Genomic DNA, 16,800 nt, shown 5'->3' with positions numbered 1-16,800 from the left:
GGGCTGCATAATTACATGTAAATGCTGCTAGGCTATTACTCTCAAGGGGGCAATTTCCTAGCCATTTGTCAGCATCTGAAATGTCAAACGTATTGCATTGAGAATGTAGGTCTACATACAACATACTCTTCAAAATAAAGCGTGGAAGGCATTAATCAACATTGCCAATGTAAATTAGAAAGGTATGAGCTGGGCACTGTAATGTGAAGTTAAAATCATTCAGGTTAAAGCACATTATCTCAGAACAGACAGAAAATGGGGTTAAAATAGACTTTTCATGCCATGCGGTTAACAGGTGTTATATTTCAACAAGTTCTAGCCCTGTTCTGTCCTTTCTGAACAGATACCAAATGTAGGTATCCATACATATGCATGCATTCACATAGCCTTCTGGGTAAGTCAACAGGAATGGCCAGTGGTGAGAAGTGTTGCTGAAGGCATGGCCTGCTGGCAGTGGTGGTGCTGCCACTTCCTGGGGCTGGAGCAGCACCAATGTAACAACAGTGGTGTGAGTCATTCCTGCTGTCCATTCCTGTGAGTCAGATATGCTCTTTGGTGCTCAGTTGGATAGCCCAAGGATCACTGGCGGCTGGTGCCCATTTTGTGCAGTAGGGTGGAAGTCGGGGAGCCCAACAGTAGGTGGCGCCAGAGATACTAACAGACAGAGCCAATGATAGGCAGAACCAACTAATTTTACTTTTGTTTCTGCCCTTCCTGCTAAATTCTACAATGGCAATATTGAGACTGGAGGAGGAGGAAGCTGAAAGGCAGTGTGACTTTGGATAGGTTGTATCCTCCCAAGCCAAATGGAGGGCATAGGTGATGCCTTCCTGGAACAGATGGCCAAGCATGCAAAAGGAAGGGAGATAGTAGTAATGGGGGACTTCAATTACCCGGATATTTGTTGGACGTCAAACTCAGCCAAGAGCATAAGGTCAAACAGATTCCTCACTGGCCTTGCAGACAACTTCATTGTCCAGAAAGTGGGAGAAGCAACAAGAGGAACAGCCATTTTAGATCTGGTCCTAACCAATGTTGATGACCTGGTTAGTGGGGTAGAAGTGGAAGGATCATTAGGCGTGAGTGATCATGCTCTTCTGAAGTTTACTATACAGCGGAAAGGAGCAGCCAAACATACTAGGACTCAATTTCTTGACTTTAAGAAAGCCGACTTCATAAAACTTAGGGAAGTGCTGGGTGAGATCCCATGGACAGTAATACTAAAAGGAAAGGGAGTTCATGATGGCTGGCAGTTTGTTAAGAGGGAGATAGTAAAAGCACAACTTCAGGCAATACCAATGAGACGGAAACATGGAATGTGCCTAAAGAAGCCAGGGTGGCTATCTAAAGAACTTTTAACTGAGTTAAGATTAAAAAAGGATGTGTACAAAAAATGGAAAAGGGGGGAAACCACCAAAGAAGAATTCAAACAAATAGCCAGAACATGTAGACACAAAGTCAGAAAAGCTAAAGCACAGAATGAACTCAGGCTTGCTAGAGAGGTTAAAAGCAACAAAAAAGGCTTTTATGGGTATGTCCGTAGCAAAAGGAAGAACAAAGAAACAGTGGGGTCACTCAGAGGAGAAGATGGTGAAACGCAAACAGGGGACACAGAAAGGGCTGAACTCCTCAATGCCTTCTTTGCCTCAGTCTTCTCCGATAAAGAAAACAATGTCCGACCTGAAGAATTTGGAGCAAATGATTCAGCAGAGGAAACACAGCCCAGAATAACTAAGGAGATAGTACAAGAATACTTGGCTAGTTTAGATGTATTCAAGTCTCCAGGGCCAGATAAACTGCATCCAAGAGTATTAAAAGAACTGGCAGATGTGATCTCAGAACCACTGGCAGTCATCTTTGAGAATTCCTGGAGAACAGGCGAAGTCCCAGCAGACTGGAGGAGGGCAAATGTTGTCCCTATTTTCAAAAAGGGGGAAAGAGAGGACCCAAATAATTATCGCCCAGTCAGTCTGACATCAATACCAGGGAAGATTCTGGAGCAGATCATTAAGCAAACAGTCTGTGAGCACCTAGAAAGGAATGCTGTGATACCAATAGTCAGCATGGATTTCTGAAAAATAAGTCATGTCAGACTAACCTGATCTCGTTTTTTGACAGAATTACAAGCCTGGTAGATGAAGGAAATGCAGTGGATGTAGCCTACCTTGATTTCAGCAAGGCATTCGACAAGGTACCCCATGATATTCTTGTAAAGAAGCTAGTAAAATGTGGTCTTGACTATGCTACCACTCAGTGGATTTGTAACTGGCTGACTGACCGTACCCAAAGGGTGCTCATCAATGGTTCCTCTTCATCCTGGAGAAGAGTGACTAGTGGGGTGCCACAGGGTTCTGTCTTGGGGCCGGTCTTATTCAACATCTTTATCAACGACTTGGATGATGGACTCAAGGGCATCCTGATCAAATTTGCAGATGACACCAAACTGGGAGGGGTGGCTAACATCCCAGAGGACAGGATCACACTTCAAAACGACCTTGACAGATTAGAGAACTGGGCCAAAACAAACAAGATGGACTTTAACAGGGAGAAATGTAAAGTATTGCACTTGGGCAAAAAAAATGAGAGGCACAAATACAAGATGGGTGACACATGGCTTGAGAGCAGTACATGTGAAAAGGATCTAGGAGTCTTGGTTGACCACAAACTTGACATGAGCCAACAGTGTGACGCGGCAGCTAAAAAAGCCAATGCAATTCTGGGCTGCATCAATAGGAGTATAGCATCTAGATCAAGGGAAGTAATAGTGCCACTGTATTCTGCTCTGGTCAGACCTCACCTGGAGTACTGTGTCCAGTTCTGGGCACCACAGTTCAAGAAGGACACTGACAAACTGGAACGTGTCCAGAGGAGGGCAACCAAAATGGTCAAAGGTCTGGAAACGATGCCTTATGAGGAACGGCTAAGGGAGCTGGGCATGTTTAGCCTGGAGAAGAGGATAGCCATGTTCAAATATATAAAAGGATGTCATATAGAGGAGGGAGAAAGGTTGTTTTCTGCTGCTCCAGAGAAGCGGACATGGAGCAATGGATCCAAACTATAAGAAAGAAGATTCCACCTAAACATTAGGAAGAACTTCCTGACAGTAAGAGCTGTTTGACAGTGGAATTTGCTGCCAAGGAGTGTGGTGGAGTCTCCTACTTTGGAGGTCTTTAAGCAGAGGCTTGACAACCATATGTCAGGAGTGCTCTGATGGTGTTTCCTGCTTGATTCTATGAAAAGTGGGCACAGGTATGGATGCAGCTCTTACTTTTGTACAGTGTGCTATATTTTAGCCTGCCAAAAGTTCCTGCATACCCACACTCATATCTCCATCCTTGATCCCAGGACCAGGTTGCCCATGAGGCAGAGTGAAGCAGCAGAGCGCATGAGATCTGGCAAGATCTCGCCAGAAAGTAGAGCCACTGCCAGCACCACTTCTCTGGCAGAGGCAGTGCAAAGGCATGGCACCATGTTCCTGTTGGCCTCAGGTGGCAAAATGGGATGCGCCACCATCCCAACAAGTAAGGGGCATTAGCACAGTCCACAGACATGCCACTAGGTAGGCAAAGGCACCTGAGGAGGGCACAGAGCAGGGCCAGTGAGAAGTGTGGTCTTTGGAGGGGTGGTGGCCTAGACTGAGTCCCAAGGGCTACACAGCATGGGCTGGAGGAATACTCCATTCCATCCCCCCTCACTCTGTACCCCCCACAACATTGAACTGGCATTTGATGGCCACTGAGCATGCTCTGTCATCACTGGGCAGGAAAATGGTTTTTTTCAGGGGAGTGCCCCTAAGGGATTTTTTCATTGTTTTGTTTTGTACATATGAAAACTTTGGGGTGCCTCAAAGCCTACTGTCACCTCCCTCTGGGCATGGATGGTCCCATTTTGGCCCCATAAGCATTTCCACTTACAGAATAGTTTCACAATTTGGACATAGGATTAACTTTTAGATTTTGCATCAATAGTATGTGCATATATGTATTCCATAATTATGGTGGTGGGGAATTGCATGTGAAAACAAGGATTGCTGTGGCATCTTGTCTTTGTTTTAGGCCCTGACCTCACATACAAGCATAACGTTTCCCTCTGCCTTAGCTATTTTATCAGCTCTCTATTGTTTTCTCAATATTTTTAATAGGTTGGAACTAATTGCATTAGTTTTCTGGAAATAATAACCTCCAAGGACATGTAGTAAGATAATCCTTAACCTATCAAGTAGTTTCCTTTAGGCAATTACAACATATTAATTATCTAACTGGAAAATGGGGTTTTGCTTTGATTGGCTTTGGAAATAGACACTATAAAGGGGGATAGAATCAAACCAATTCATTTCCTTGTACTGGTGCAGTTGACTTCTTAGACTTCTGTTTTGAATGGGAAACGTTAAGCCACATTCTATGGTGGAAATGGGCCTTGAACACAGACTAGAAGAAATGAGCTCCCACATATGGCGCTAGGTCATTTTCAGCACTCACTTCCTAAATGGGAGATAAGAGCTGGTAATGATGCCTTGCAGCTTCCAGCACTGGCCACCAGAAGTGGGGAACAACTTTCTATGTTTACTATACATTTTGCTATAAGTGCTTGTATAGCATAATCTTCAACATATTTACTTAGGAGAAAGTCATGCTGAGTTCAATGGGCCTGACTTCCTGTCAACATGCTTATGATTGCAGATGTGCAGCCCAATCATATGCATGTGCACTGAGAAGAAAGACACACTTGAGTTCAATAGATCTTACATGCAAGTAAGTGTGCAGAGGATTGTAGCCTTCGACTACAAAATCTCATGATTTCTCAAAGCAGTTCCTAAATCTATGATTAGTGGGCCGGCACGGATGTTACTGAATTCTGACAAAATGGGTTAAGGAAGATGATGGGGGGTGAGAGGGTGATAAACTGTCTCCCCTATATTATTTGATCTAGTGTTCTAATTACAACTTCGTTGTCACTGTATCGAAAACAGGAAAATTAAAACCATGCCAGTTTTGCATTGTCTATTCTCACAAACAATTCACCTCTACAGATTAACCTTTTTGCTAAAAGAATGTCTTACACCCAGCTTGCATTCATTTTTGGTTCATGAGCCCAGGTGAGGAAACATTTAAGAACTGCTTTGGCACCACTTGCAGAGGAGAACTGAATGGGCTAGGAAAGGGCTCCCTTAGCCGTTCCTCATAAGGCATCGTTTCCAGGCCTTTGACCATTTTGGCTGCCCTCCTCTGGACACTTTCCAGTTTGTCAGTGTCCTTCTTGAACTGTGGTGCCCAGAACTGGACACGGTACTCCAGGTGAGGTCTGACCAAAGCAGAATACAGTGGCACTATTACTTCCCTTGATCTAGATGCTATACTCCTATTGATGCAGCCCAGAATTGCATTGGCTTTTTTAGCTGCCGTGTCACACTGTTGGCTCATGTCAAGTTTGTGGTCAACCAAGACTCCTAGATCCTTTTCACGTGTACTGCTCTCAAGCCAGGTGTCACCCATCTTGTATTTGTGCCTCTCATTTTTTTTGCCCAAGTGCAATACTTTACATTTCTCCCTGTTAAAGTTCATCTTGTTTGTTTTGGCCCAGTTCTCTAATCTGTCAAGGTCGTTTTGAAGTGTAATCCTGTCCTGTGGGGTGTTAGCCACCCCTCCCAGTTTGGTGTCATCTGCAAATTTGATCAGGATGCCCTTGAGTCCATCATCCAAGTCGTTGATAAAGATGTTGAATAAGACCGGCCCCAAGACAGAACCCTGTGGCACCCCACTAGTCACTCTTCTCCAGGATGAAGAGGAACCATTGATGAGCACCCTTTGGGTTCGGTCAGTCAGCCAGTTACAAATCCACTGAGTGGCAGCATAGTCAAGACCGCACTTTTGACTCTAGACCAACCCACATCATCTTCTGGTCCTGCCAAACATTGGTATCTGGCTGGGTCCCCAAAAGGGTGACCATGAGGGTGAAAATGTTCCTAACCTTTGCTCTTGCTAATGAATTAGGTACCAGACTGCAATCTTAAGACCTAAGATAGCATATCCAGCTTTGAGGACTGAAGATAATATTGGATCATGGATAGTAGATTTGTTTGGTATGGTTGTTTTCAACAATTTTCTACTTAGAGCTGACAAATGAAGAATCAGAAGTTTTCTTTTATTTTCTACCTTTTGGTTTGTGTTTATGTTCATATTTGTTTTTTATCCTTGGTAAGAAGACATTTGATATTAAGCTTAGTATTCTTTTTAAAATTTTAGTATTTTTTTTAAGACCTAAGTGACAACAGTGATGAGAGAAATTTTCAAAGTACAGCTGGAAGGGCTATCAGATGTCTGTTGCTTGAAGCTGGATGGATAGAATGTTATACTTTTGCCCATTTTATTTTAAATAAATGTTTGATTTCAAACTTTTACCTTTTTAAACTTCAATAAAACTTTCTATACTGTATACAGCTGTGATAGCAAATCAAAGTCGAACCGCAGGATCAGTTAGTTTGAGAAGTTCAGTTACTTCAGTCAAAAATAACTAACAACTTATTCAATAAGAAATCAAAAGCAAGGCATCACTTTGATTAACATGTGTGAAACTGAAACACATTACAAGGCAAACCACTAATTGATTTAACTAGGTTTGATTGAATGCACTGAGGTGTCCAGCTAATATGAGTCTCCAAAGAAGTTGTTGGTGCAAAATATCCACTGAATTTCTTGTGCATAGCCTGCAGATGAAAAACACAGATTTATTTCAGTCTGTTTGGAATTCTGGATCGACTTTAACTGACTTCCTGCTAGATTGCATAGCAGCTACTGAAATCATGAGATTCATAGACAAACAAAATTAACAATTTCAATTGAGGAATGAAGAAAATACGGACAAGGAATTCATTTTTTTTAAAAAGCCCTTTCACATTAACAATAAAAATAACCTATCTATCCTGACATAAGGATATATATTAATATCAGCAGTCCAAATAAATATTCGCCAAGACTGATGATAACAAGATATAATCTATCAGAAAAGGCCTTTAGACCACTGAGTCATTTACATGGGTGGCACTGTGATCTAAACCACTGAGCCTCTTGGGCTTGCCAATTGGAAGGTTGGCAGATCGAATCCCCATGATGGGGTGAACTCCCATTGCTCTGTCCCAGCTCCTGCTAACCTAGCAGTTCGAAAGCATGCCAGTACAAGTAGATAAATAGGTACTGCTGCAGCAGGAAGGTAAATGGTGTTTCCGTGCGTTCTGATTTCTGTCATGGTGTTCCGTTGCACCAGAAGCGGTTTAGTCATGCTGGCCACATGACCTGGAAAGCTGTCTGTGGGCAAACACCGGCTCCCTCGGCCTGAAAGCGAGATGAGCGCCGAAACCCCATAGTCGCCTATGACTGGACTTAACCATCCAGGGGTCCTTTACCTTACCTTTATCATTACCATTTATGGTGGGTGTTTATCCTTCCAGTTTAGCAGTAGGAATCTTAGTAGGGCCATAGCAGTGGTGAGTTAGTGTCTTATAATCCAGCAGCTGGTTTAAACACAAGTAAGCCATGAATTTAGCCACTGTATCTTTCTGCACTGATCTAAGCAGGTAATACACTTGGCGTTTAAATAAAAGGGATGGTTTTTTTGGGGGGGCATAGAGCACTCATATCCGTAGCTGGGAAGATTGGAAAATATCAAGGTCACAATCCAGTCCTCCATGCATAATGCTACACTCACACAGAGGAATGCCAGAAGGTCTGACTAACCCTCTTCCACCTTCCCTCTCCTTATTCAGGTACACACAGCGTGTGTAGACTGCAGCAAACTTAGCACACAGTACCCGAAAATGACCCAATCCTCCATCTCCTCCTTGGTGCACAAGGTACTTGAGAATGATGTTGAGAGAATGAGCCATGGTTTGATAGAAAATAAAGATAAGAAAGATGAAGCACAGGGAGGCTTTTCAAGTTGATTGACTACAATGCTGCAGATTCTGTCATCAGGTTTGAAAGCATAAAGATCGTTTTGCTTCAGTTCTTTTTCCACACGGCTCTGCCTTAACCTCACACAAAAGAAAGAGAGGAAAAGTTAACTTTTAATTCAAAACTTTTAATCTGAAAAGAAAAGAAAAACATTAATTGTGATCCAAAGTGGGGCATGATTTCAGCTATCCTGACATTGTGAACCTGCACATTATACAGATCTTTCTCAGCTGTAATAGACAATGAACGCTTCTCTCTTGAATCACAGTGAACATAATCTACACGAAATATATATCTCACAGTCATTCTAGTCTCATAGCATCTGTCATAACAAAACCTGCTTTACTTACCTTAATGTAGAACATTAAGGTAATTCATTAACAGACAGCTGGAAAATAGAAAGAGCTTTGCAGAAAGGCATTTCATTTGGAGGCGGCAGGAGAAAACGGTTAATAGCTGTGAATATTCCCTTTCCCCCTTGCCACAGTTCAGTTCCTCAATGCAGTGTGTTAAATCTACTACATTAGTGCAAAAATTTTTTTTAAAGTAACATGTGGTGTTTTACTGCTGTCTGTGTTGGTTCAAAGGATCAATCATATAAAACTTGTCACATGACCCTTCAACATCCTCAGTTTCAACTGGCCCCACAATTCCCCAAAGCTTGCACATGTGCACATTCTCTTGCCATCCTCACAGCCCTCTGACAGACCCCAGTTACACCGGGGTTAAAAATGTTTGACCATAAGAAAATGGTATGAAAGTAATACTTGTTGCAGAAGGAACACTCAGAACCTGTTCTTCCTTGATCCTCTTCTCTGGGACAAATTTTACATCTACAGTTGGAACACTCCTGCAGGACCCATGGCCTCCTCCAGCAACTGGAACAGCTACGCAGAATTCCCAGGAAGGAGTCCTGATATTCTGGGGACTCATAGCTGCTCTCTTGTGAGCACCTGGTCTAGCAGAGTAAAAGCAGCGCAGACGGAGGTGAGGAGGTAGCTGGGCATACCTACTTTATTTCTACTAATTACAGATTAAAGAACATAAGACACAAGAATGAGAGGAGCAGCCCTCATACAGACACCCTGTCTTGTTGCAAGACAGAGCAGAAAGAAAAAAGTACAATACTACCAGAGACGGAAGTCACACAGACAGGCTTCCTTTCTCACGGAACAGAAAGTAAACAATAGGAGGAGTGAAATACTAACAGGGGGCAAGACAGTACTGGGTTTACATTTTGCTCCTTAAAATAATCTTTGTATCCCACAAGACAGCAGAGGTTTAGGATCAGAGTTTGGACAAACTACCCCAGAAGGAGCACAACCCTGCCCACCCCCATACACTACACCACTGCCCCACCCGGAGGTATTACCTCTCCCCTAATACACCCCTATGCAGATGTACTAGATTAGAAAACAGGAAATAAAGTCAGGGAAGGATGGCTTCACTAAATAACAGCTGTTTTATATTAGTTAAATTAGTAAAGTTTTACTTTCTTTCTTTGTACTCTATACTGCAGTTTATATGCATCATCATACATACTGTATATTACCACTCATGCAAAGAGAACTTTATATCTGATTTAATGAAAACTTGACAAGCAAAAAGTGTGTGTGTGTATATAGATAGATAGTTATTCCTATATAAATCACCCTGATAATTATTATACCGTATTTTTCGCCCTATAGGACGCACTTTTTCCCCTCCAAAAATGAAGGGGAAATCTGGGTGCGTCCTATGGGGCGAATGCAGGCTTTTTCTGAAGCCTGGAGAGCGAGAGGGGTCAGTGCGCACCGACCCCCCTTGCTCTCCAGGCTTCAGGAAGACATCCGCAGCCTAGGCAGTCCTGCGGGAGTTCCCGCAGGGCTGTCTAGGCTGCGGATAGCAGCCTGCTTCCCAGAGCGCCAGGCGCGCTGAAAGCAGAGTGCCCGGCGCTTCGGGAACACATCCGCAGCCCAGGCAGCCCTGCGGGATATTTTTTCCCTTTATTTCCCCCCAAAAAAACTAGGTGCGTCCTATGGGACGGAGCGTCCTATGGGACGAAAAATACGGTAATTAATAATAACCTAACTTCCTGAGTCATCCCTATATAATGCAAATACAAAAATTATCTACGATCAAAACATTGTGAACCCATAACTTGCATCTGGCAATAACCTCAGTTTTTTGTTTGTTTGTTTTTACTATATTCAAGAAAGTGAATCCTGTGGGGATGTTTAGGATAATAGGCAAGGAAATATTTGTCAAGTATTATCCTTCCTGATGTAGCAGAGCAAATCCTCTCTATATTCACGGAAGCTAGTTGATTAGATTCGTTTGAATCTTTACAAGATGACTAATCCAATCTGGCTTGCCCAGATGGATTACTCCTGGTGTCCCCTTTTCTCCCTCTTAAAATACAATAAAGACTCACGAGTCTGTCTTTAAAAGTACAGTCATACCTCATGTTGCGTTAGGTTCATGTTGTGTCTTTTCGGCTTGTGAACGCGGCAAACCTAGAAGTGTATACTTCCAGGTTTCGCCACGCGTGCGTGTGCAGAAGCGTTCTGTGCGCTTCATGCATGCGCAGAAGCGCTCTATCGTGCTGTGCGCGTACGCAGATGCAGCGCTATAGTTATGGACTTTTTGGGGTGCGAACAGCACCCCAGAACGGATCAACTCCATAACTAGAGGTACCACTGTATAACAATAAGTTTACTCACAAGTTGTTCACAGTACACATCCTAGAAAGAAGGCTTTAAGCTTCAGGTTACAAAGATATAATGTGGCTCACATCCTTTGTGAGGATGGGCCTAAGTGCTGCTGGCTAAGAGCCAGAGATTTACCTAAACTGAATCAAACAGAGCTGAAATCGAACAGAAGAAGACAAAATGACTGTGTGACTCTGCTTTTTATAGAGTCACACTCATCTGCTGAATCATTTACATATCCCCTTGTCTCTGTCCACTCTTAGGAAGTAAAGCATGTTGTAATTGACTGTACTGATGTAACACATCCCACAAATCCATATTGTCATAATGTTGTCTTTTAAATATTTTTTTCTTCCCTGGATATTATAATATGTGTTAGCTTCCCCATTAGGGCAAACTCTCTTCTCAGCCTTTTGTCTAAGGTCAAGTGTGGTCAGTAGTAAATTTGTAAAGTTGAATATCTGCAGTATGTGCAGTTTAAAAGGACCAGGAGAAGAGGAGATCACACTGGAGGTGAGCAAGTTCACTCAGGTAAGCATCTTCCAAGCCCAGTTTTACTTAAAGAAGACCTGCCACAGGTTATTTGTTTGACTCAACTGGAGGGGCTGCAGCAACTGTATCCAGAGCCACTTGAAAGAGTCAGATTTCAACAAGGAAATAAAAGTATGGAAGCAGTGAAAAGAAAGTGGCAATGATATTTATAGATGCTGAAAAAGCCTTCGACAATGTTTCTTGGAAGTTCATGATAAAGTTGTTAGAAGAAATCAGAAGTGGTCCCAAGTTTTTAAAAGCAATAGCAGCAATCTATTCAGAACAAAAAGCTAAACTAATTATAAATCAGGTGATAACGAATGATTGTAAGATCCAAAAAGGAACAAGACAAGGATGCCCATTATCACCATTATTGTTTATTCTGGTCTTGGAAGTACTTGCCAAAAACATAAGAGCAAATAAAGAGATTACAGGTGTAAAAGCCGGGAAAAGTGAATTCAAGTTAAAAGCGTATGCAGATGACTTAGTGATAACAGTGGAAGAACCTAAAACTTCACTCCCTAAAGTAATAGAAAAAATTCAGAATTTTGGGGAAGTGGCAGGATTTAAGCTAAATAGGAATAAAACTAAATTATTAGTTAAAAACATGAAGGAAGAAGAAAGAACCGAATTAGAACAAAATATTGAGATTGAAGTCCATAAAAAGGTTAAATATTTAGGGATTTGGTTAACATCAAGAAATATAAACCTATTTAAAAATAACTATGAAAAAAATTGGCTTGAGGTAAAAAGAAATTTAGAAATATAGAGCAGAATGAATCTCTCAATGTTAGGAAAAATATCAGCGATTAAAATGAATGCGTTGCCTAAAATGCTATTTCTTTTTCAATCAATACCAGTCATCCTGAAAGATGAATGCTTTAAACAATGGCAGAAAGGGATTTTAAGATTTATCGGGGGGGGGGGGGCAAAAGGCCAAGGATAAAACATAAAATACTTACAGATGTAAAAGATAGAGGCGGGTTTGCCCTCCCAGACCTTAAATTGTATTACGAATCTGCTTGTTTGGTATGGATCAGGGACTGGATGAGATTGGACAAGCAAGAGGCACTAGAACTAGAAGGACATGACAACAGATTTGGTTGGCATGCATACTTAGGGTACGGGAAAGGGAAGATTCATAGAAGCTTTTACAACCATATAATCAGGAAATCATTAATGAGAGTATGGGAGAGATATAAAGACTTATTAGAACAAAAGACTCCGTGGTGGCTTTCACCACATGAAGCATTACTGCTCAAACCACTTGGAAAGAAAGGAAAATGGATCACATATGCTGATTTATTAAAGGAACATGATGGGAAATGGAAATTAAGAGATTATGATGAGATCAAAGACCACTTTCAGAGTTGGTTGCATTATCGACAATTACACGAAACATATAAAGAAGACTGTAAGAAAGGATTTAGTTATACTAGATCTAGGTTTTAAACAGAAGTGATTGAAGGGAAAGTGAAATTACTGAAGGCCGCATATAGCCTACTATTAGAATGGGAGACGAAAGATGAAGAGGTAAAATCAGCTATGATTAAATGTAGGTCACAATATTATGATGGAGTTGGGTTAAATTATGGAAAACTGACTTAAAATTTACAGATTGTTCACTATTGAAGGAGAACTACATGAAGATGATGTACAGATGGTATACAACACCAGTGCAGCTAGGGAAAATGTACAAAACTAGCTCAAACATATGTTGGAAGTGTAAGGAAAAGGAGGGAACATTTTATCATATGTGATGGGATTGTAAAGTAATTAAAAAAATTTGGGAAATGATATACAATGAATTGAAGCAAATGTTCCATTTAACATTTGTTAAAAAACCCGAGGCATTTTTGTTGGGGATTGTAGGGAAAGACCTGCCAAAAAAGTTGAAAAACATCTTCATGTATGCGACAACGACCGCGAGAGTTCTGGTAGCACAAGGATGGAAGACTGAATAAATCCCAACTAAAGAATCATGGCAAGAAAAACTGATGGATTATGCAGAACTGGCAAAATTGACACATAAGCTACGGGAAAAGGATAACTGTGACTTTAAGGATGAATGGGAACCTTTCACAAAGTATTTGAAGACGCAACAAAGTGAACTGGACTCCATGGCAGGTTTTGAATAAACATCCACAATTTTTTACTGATAATAGTTAGCTAAACAGTTGGAGGATCTATACAACTCTGTAACATGCAGAAAATAGCATTATTGGAGAAACCAAAGACTGGAACTGAGGGAAGTCAGGGGGGTGGGGTGGGGTTTGTGGGGGGTGGGGGGAGGAAAAATGGGGGGGGGAATAAGGATATGTTTTTGGAAAATATGTTTTGTTATAACTTTGAATAAAAAAAATTATATAAAAAAGTATGGAAGCAGGATTCCAGATATTTATCATTTTCTGGACCAGGAGCTGGAAGTAAATTGAATATGTATCTGACTATGAATCTGAATGCAGATGTTGTTTGTCTGCCCTGTGGTGCTTTCAACCCTGTACTAGAGGGTTCGTGGGTCCCAGTATTTGCTTTGTATCTGCACCTCTGCACTTTTAAACAATTCTGATTGGTTTGTGAATCATCCTTTACTCCATCCACTTAGATTTGTGTTTCAGGTTGTGAACCACTCTGTGTAAGTGAAGCTCTGTGTTTCCCTTTTCACTATAATGGGTAATTGCGGATGAAATGTATAGACACAGGGACCAAGGCTGTGAAACGAAGTCTGCCAAATTGCACACAATTAGAAGCAGGGGCCTTTTTGGGGGAAAGAAAAGGGCATTCATTTTCTTCTATGACCCTTTGAGGAAAGGGAGTGGAGCTTTCTCTCTCTTTTACCTTACAATAATTAAGAGGTAGCTGAGCTGTGTGTATTCCTGCTTGTACATTTTCTAAAACTTGGCAGCTCCACACCAACCTTTGCTTTCTGGTGGTTGTTTTTGTGTCTCTCCATAGGCCTTTACAGGTCTCCCAACTGGCCTTGCAACCTGTCTGCAGCATTCTGAAAAGCCCTGGATTTATTTCTTTTTTTCTTGAAGCAGAGCAATGTAGGACTTTAAAAAAAAAAAGTTAAGTGAGGCATTTAACTTTTTAAAAAGCCCTCAGCCAATGTGCTTTAGCTACCATTTTTAAAAACAAACAAACAAACAAATAAATCCAGAGTTCTTTGGAGCACTCCCACCCCACCCAGGTAAGCAACAGTGATGTCCATGTCAGGAAGAAGGGGGGACTCCAAACCACCACATGCGCCACTACAAGAGATTATCAATCCTTTTAACTCCTCTCTGTCTAACCAGTGCCTTCTCTCTTCATGGTAAGAAAGTGCTAAGAAAATCCACGTCACCATTGGAGGAGTTATAGAAGGTGATTTGAGAATCCATGGTCTCATGAATCCCTTCCAGTATTAGCTATTTTTCAGAATAGCAGCCAGGTGTTAAAAGTCATTCTTCTTTCATTGGCTTTTATCGCACAGCAAAAATTTATGGAAGTTGGTAATAATATCTGATTAACAACCAGGGGGGCAAATGCATAAATCTTGTGACCAACAGTGACACTAAACGCTGTATTAGACTGCTGGGAATTAGGATGGATTGACAGGAATTGGGCTGAAATCTCCTCAGTAGTTCGTGGTGAAAGGAACATAGGATCCTGCTGAGGAGACTGAAATGTGTTCTTTACACAGTACAGAAATGTAGGGACCTTGGGCTCTACTTGCTGAAGAGCTTTATATTAAGAAAGATAAATGTTTGTCCAGAGACAGCAGATTTAAACTACAAATGCAGAGACAAAGGCTCTCAGCTCAACATATATGCAACAGGGTTCTGATAAAGTCATTCATATTCTCAGAGTGCCTTGGAAAGAGGGTTTGACTGTTAAACCACTGTGAGAACTGTAGTTCTGTGAGGGGAATAGGGGTCTCCTAACAACTCTCAGCACCCTTAACAAACCACAGCTCCCAGGATTCTTGTGAGGAATGCACAGCTATCTAAAGCAGTATAATGCTGCTTCAAATGCCTAGTGCAGATGGGGCCCAAGTCTAGTTTCAAGATAAAGAACCTTAAGAAGGAAGAAAAGAAGGAGGCATTGGGGTTTCTCATGAGTGCTTAGGAGGGATGTGCACTGGATCTGGCTGAGTCTATGTGAGTTGACCCAGGATTCAGCCCAGACACTGAGGTCCAGCTCCAAGGGTCTTCTGGCGGTTTCCTCACTGCAAGAAGTGAGGTTACAGGGAACCAGGCAGAGGACCTTCTCGGTGGTGGCACCCACCCTGTGGAATGTCCTCCAATCAGATGTCAAGGAAATAAACAACTACCTGACTTTTAGAATACATCTGAAGGCAGCCCTGTTTAGGGAAGTTTTTAATGTTTGATGTTTTATTGTGCTTTTAATTCTGTTGGGAGCCGCCCAGAGTGGCTGGGGAAACCCAGCAAGATGGGTGGGGTATGTATAAATAAATAAATAAATAAATAAATAAATAAATAAATGGAGGGGTTTAGACAGCCTCAGATCATCCTGGGTCAGATCATGTGCACCTGGAGGAATACAAAAGTGGCAGGGGGCAGTCAGATGGTGAGAAGGGAGGGAGAAGAAGATACACAGGTTTTAAACCCTGATTAAACATGTAGTCAGAATCGGTGGGGAGGAGGAGACGGTGAAATTATTCTCCTTCTCACCGCTTTCTGACCGCACAACTGTACAAGGCTCCTGGATTGGTTTATTATTGCATTTATATCCCACCTTTACTCCAAAGAGCTCAAAGTGTTGTACACAGTGCTTTTTTCTAGGGGTACACAGGGGTACACATACCCCTAAACATTTTGTGACTCTAAGTTTGGCCTCACTGAGGGGCAGTATTTCAATATGAGTAGGAAAATGAGAGTACCCCGAAACATTTTTTAGAAAAAAAGCACTGGGTGTTCATTTCTCCCCACTCCATTTTTATTCTCACAACGAGCCTGTGAGATAGGTTAGGCTGAGAGAGAGAGTGAGTGAGTGACTGGCTCAAGGTCACCCAGTGAGCTTCATGGCTGAGTTCCTCACTTGAAGCTTTATAAATTTATGTATTATAGCATCACGAATGGAAATCATTAATTATGTTGACTAAGGGATTATTATTATAACTGAAATGTAACTGATTGTGGAACACAGTGATGTAAGATCGGAAGTGCACCCAAACCACCATGCGGGGAGCCACTTTAACTAAAATGTATTAATTGGAAGTTGATCGGCATTTTGATAATTGTATAATTTGGGAATTAATTGTTATAATATGGCCATTATTGGGGGTGTATTGGAAAACTAATTAAAAAAATAAGAAAAAGAGAGTTTGTGTCTTCCATATTATATTCAGGATGTAGCTTGTACAGCAACCTATACACATGGGCTTTATGGAAATAGGGTCCTTGAACGAAGAGAGGCTGGGTCCAAGGCTTCAGTCCTCCCTCCACACATACATTTCGTCATGGATGAACAGCTCCTGAGAAAGAGATACAATATTTGAAAAAGCAGAAACATTGATCCTGACAAAGCTTAAATCTTGTTCTCGTTCATTGTTTACATTTGTTTTTATCAACTGCATAAACCGACTCAGAGTGTAGCTTGCATTATTTGATAAGAGTTCTGCTACAGACTTC

The sequence above is a fragment of the Podarcis bocagei genome, assembly GCF_964188305.1.
Source record: "Podarcis bocagei genome assembly, chromosome: 2".
In the NCBI taxonomy this organism is placed as follows: Eukaryota; Metazoa; Chordata; class Lepidosauria; order Squamata; family Lacertidae; genus Podarcis; species Podarcis bocagei.
Note: the sequence above shows the minus strand (reverse complement) of the source record.